This window comes from Euprymna scolopes, chromosome 2, assembly GCF_053919585.1.
Source record: "Euprymna scolopes isolate OS-2025 chromosome 2, ASM5391958v1, whole genome shotgun sequence".
In the NCBI taxonomy this organism is placed as follows: domain Eukaryota; kingdom Metazoa; phylum Mollusca; class Cephalopoda; order Sepiida; family Sepiolidae; genus Euprymna; species Euprymna scolopes.
In genome coordinates, this window is record NC_136483.1 from 138,022,323 (window position 1) to 138,027,136 (window position 4,814).

A 4,814-nucleotide genomic window follows, 5' to 3' on the forward strand; every position below is an offset into this window, starting at 1 on the left:
TGTATCACAGTATCATGCTTTCCCGATTGTACTAACATTCAGAAATTTAAATATAATGTGAATGAACAGTAATGTCGCTGCTCAACTCCCCACTTAGAGTGTCGCTATAAATATGGTTGATATTGCACAGTAGCTCCTTACGTCTCAGTGACAATTTGCCTTGTTTGTATTGAATATGAGTAAAAAAAAATTTTTTAAATAAATAATAAAACCTATAAATATTTTGAATTATGTAGAGGAAGGAGACCTGCTAGATTGATTACCGATCTTCTTATTGATTGACACGAATCATTGATATTAGACAATATGGCAGATACTCGACTGAGCTTCAATCTTTTCTTCCTCCTTGTAAGACATTCGCATCGAAAACTCATCTTCTTAAGCACAACTCCAAACAAGGTTCTTTCCTTCTCCCATGTGCTTAAAATGAAACGCAATTTCCATTAACAGGGTTCCTTTGGAATAACTTCCCATCTATTTACATTATAATGTCTATTAAATTACCGCATGACTGATTCCCTGCAGGCTACATTGTCCTAATCAAACACAATGCCAATACTATTCATAAACCATCCTCATTTTTATGGAAATGGCTCCAGACAAGGCGTGAAGCCATTTGATGTAAGTTTGGAAGACTGAAAAATGATTATCGCAAACACAGAAGATACATATTGTCCTCAGTCTTGATGTTACATGAAAGAGCTATCCCCTTCTCATGTAAGTAAGAAGACTTAATAGATAAGTGAAAATGATATTAGGATGAGGCTAGAATCGAACCCTGTAGGCAAGTATTAAAGTTAATAGATAATTGAATGTTAGAAATTAAGTCCATTGTTAATTCTATTAGAAATAGTTACATATTGTTTATGTCGAAAAAAGAACCGATTGTCCATTCTTTTAGAAATCTGGATATTAAATATGTCAGTTAAATGAATGCATAATGAGAGTTAAAATATATTGTTTAAAAATAGGTTAGAATTAGATTGAGGATTCTTTGTTTGCCAAAAGTGTGTTTGGATGGACATATGTAGAAAACGTGATATAGTCACGTTGAAAAAACACACTTCTGACGTCATAAACAAAGGAGATTTATCAATATAGGAATCTGAGGGTTCGAAGTTAGGAAATGTTGATGAGAGAGAGAGAGTCAGTTGGAGAGGAGAGCCCCTCAGAAGCGAAAGGATGAAAATAGACCATGTAAATCAAAGTTTCAATTCCTGACATCACTAATTGGTCGATTGAATAATACAGAACCAACTATGTTTGTAACTGTTTGTCTCGTGTCGTAATTCCTCATAACCAGAAAAGGTAAATGTGTTTTTATCATCATTTTGTAACGAACTTTGTACACACCTTCCAAGTATTATGCCCTTCGTCATAATAATGTATCTCTCCTCCTAATATGTGTTATAAGAGCTGTTATATATGAAGTCCCCTTCATATGTGTTAACAAGAATCATCCCAGTCAGATATAAATGTCTCTCTCTATGTTTATCAATCACAGTCGTCATGATGTTCAAAGAACTGTTATAAATGTCTTCTCCTCTCAGTAGTGTTATCACCATCGTTATCCGTGGATTATGATCCCTGTATTACATGTAACCGTTATATGTCTCCAATATGAGCCCCCTGCTATTCAACATTGAAAAGTCCAAAGCTATAAACAGAAAGAAAACAATCAACGGGAAGATAGTTGCACCAGTCTGCAGGGTTTCTTTTTTTTTTTTTTTTTTTTTTTTTGGAAAAAAAGCTGCTGGAATAGGATGCTGTATTACAATGAGGTATTAAAACAGTGAATTGGTGGAGACCACTAGATCAACGAGCCAAACGAGCTGAAACAAATGAAGCAGGGTGTAGATCAGACAATTCTGAAGAATACATGTCATAATAGTATTTAGAGAAAAGATTGAAACTAGCAACATAACGTTTGGTTGGTTGTTTTTGTTCTACGGCATATCAACCCTTTTCAGGTTATTTAATGCCGAATCCAATGATTTTGAAGAACAATTTTTTTAATAAATTTTTTTTTTCAAATTTGTTTCCATTTAACCCATAGTTGGAACCCTAACAGGTACTACCACTCCGGGTCAGAGTGGACCTGGGAGCAATGGCAATTAAGGGTGACTCCACACTCCCCAAGCCCGCAAGCTGGGGCCTCACGGATATACTTTAAGGTCATATCCAGGACCACATAACGTTTGAGAGGTTAAAGAGAAGAAGCAAGGGCGAGGGACAATCAACTTACAAATAGGTTTTTGCACCTTATCAAGGACTTTCAAATGGGACAAAGAGTCACGATTTCAAATCTGAAAACAGTACTTCAATGATATTTAAATTCGACTAATGTGATCTTATTTTTTACAAGATTTCTGCATTATAGTAATTAATATCGTTTCATTATAATAATGTGAAATGTGTGTGCGTGCAGTTAGCACCAACCCTATTCAAGGTTTAACCGGATTCCTCCGAAGGAGGAAGTTTCATGCAAGTATGAAATTCACAAGCTGTCCCCAGTCGCATGTATATCCCCGTTAGGGGAGATGACGTTAGGTTTTTGCAACTTTTAGCAGGGAGGGTTCGACGTCCTCCTACATACAGCACATGGACTTCCCAAATTGGTCACTCATTTTAGTAATGACCAAGCTCAACGTTGCTTAACTTCGGTGATCTGATGGGAACCGGTGTGTCAACGTGATTATGCCGTACATTATATCAATATTATAATAATATAATCAACTTTAACTTTTTGTTAATTTTAAGGAGCTAAACAATAACTAAAACAATAATACCGTATATTTCGGCGTATAAGACGACCTTTAAAGTTAAAAAAATCATCTTTAAAAACCAATATTTCATAAGATACCGGGTGTTGCAATCCGTAGCCTAGGCTAAACGAACATAGTTTCGTGATTTAGCAGTCGTCTTACACAACCGATATATGACAAATTTATTAAAATTTCTCCAATTTTGTGCCTTGTCTCATCTGATGGTCGCCGTATACGCCGAAATATACGGTATTTTCCATTTTAGTCTGACTTTAAATAAATGAAAAGTAAAATAGAAAAATTGTTTTTATAGAAATCCATTCTTTCATTCAAGTGGTGTCCTGCTTGGTTCATGAATTGACAGCTATGACTCTCCATCTATCTATCTCCATCGAGGCATTCGTGAATTTATTGCTGCTCATCATTCACACCCTCATTCATCATTTACAACCCCTGTTATCTGGAAAGTTTTTGATGTATTGAAACAGCTTTCTTTGCAGCTGTACAGACAGTAGATTACAGTCTCTTTCAGCCCGGGCAATGCCCATACTGGGCGATTGCCCTCACCATTGTACCCAAAGGGATATTCTGCCCAGGACAACAAGTTACGAAACATGAGCATAACTATTCCTGATTGCTTCCGTATTACATCAGTCACCTGCTTTTCATGAACTTATGTTACCCTACCGGAGAGAAGGAGGCGCCTAACTTTCTCCTTTGACAATAGTACTGTCGCACCACCCTATACAGCGCCTAGTATTCCCAAATGACCATCCATCTGACATTGGCCAGGCTCGTCGTTGCTCAACGTCGAGGATCTAGCGAGAACCGGTGCGTCACCGTGATTATGCCAGATATTATATTAAAAATTAATTAATTATAAATACGTACACTCTCTGTCCGCCCATATCTAACTTCATCGTATTTACCTTCACTTTGTAAACTCTTACACACTCCTGCTCTCTAGCACTCTCTTTCTCTCCCCCGTTTCCATTGCTTTCTTTCTCATCCTCGCTCTCCATTTCCTCTCGTTCTATAACCTGTTCTTCTGTTTATTTGATTGGCATTTCCTTTTTTCTATCTCTCCTATACTCTCTCTCTCTCTCTCTCTCTCTCTCTGGTTCTTTCTTTCCATCCTTGATTTCCTTCTCTCTTCCTCTCTCATTCTCTCTTCATCCCTCATCTTTTTCTTCATCCTCCTTTCTTTTCTACCTTCTACTCCCACACTTTCCCAGAAACATTTTTCCGTCGAAATATCTTTATCTGATTTTTATAGGCTTCTTTTTGCCTTTATCATTATTTTTTTTTTTTTTTATTTTCGAATGGTTTTTTTTTTTCGTCTCTCCATTTCCGAACGTTTTGCCGTTGATTTAACAAACACAAATTCCGTACCACCCCTCAAACTCCTATTCTTACCTTTGACCCCTTCCTTATACCCCCTTTCCAATTCAACGCCCTCAAACATTTCTAATTCTCTGGTCTGCTCTCCTTCTCGCCCCCTTCTCTCTCTCCCCTCTATCTTTTCATATTTTCTTGATACTTCCTTTTCTGTATTCCCTCTCTCTCTCTCTCTCTCTCTCTCTCTCTCTCTCTCTCTCTCTCTCTCTCTCTCTCTCTCTGTATTTTCTTTCTTCGTCCACCTCTCCCTATTTTCTTGCTTTCCTACGGACATCGGATGTTACTAATATTAGGTGTAGTCATTACTGAACGCAACTTGGGCTTTCATGCTCATGTGGCGTTTAGTAATGTCTTTCGTTTACTCTTTCCTTTTCTTGCTATTTCATATTATATATTCTCACTGTCTTTCCCTTACTGTTTCCCCCCCCTTTACTTTATATATATATATATATATATATATATATATATATATATATATAAATGTGTGCGTATTTATATATATATATATATATATATATATGTATTTATATATATGTATATTTATATATTTATATTTATGCGTATATTTATATATATTTATACATATATCTATATATAGTTTTAATTATATATTTATATATTTATATATACACATTTTATATATATATATAT

At 35.8% G+C, this 4,814-nt stretch overlaps 1 pseudogene; it reads right to left on the reverse strand.

Annotated features, from left to right (window-relative positions):
- Nucleotides 1-2,589: 2,589 nt before the first annotated feature.
- LOC145241706 (5S ribosomal RNA) lies at nt 2,590-2,708 on the reverse strand (annotated as a pseudogene).
- Nucleotides 2,709-4,814: the final 2,106 nt, after the last annotated feature.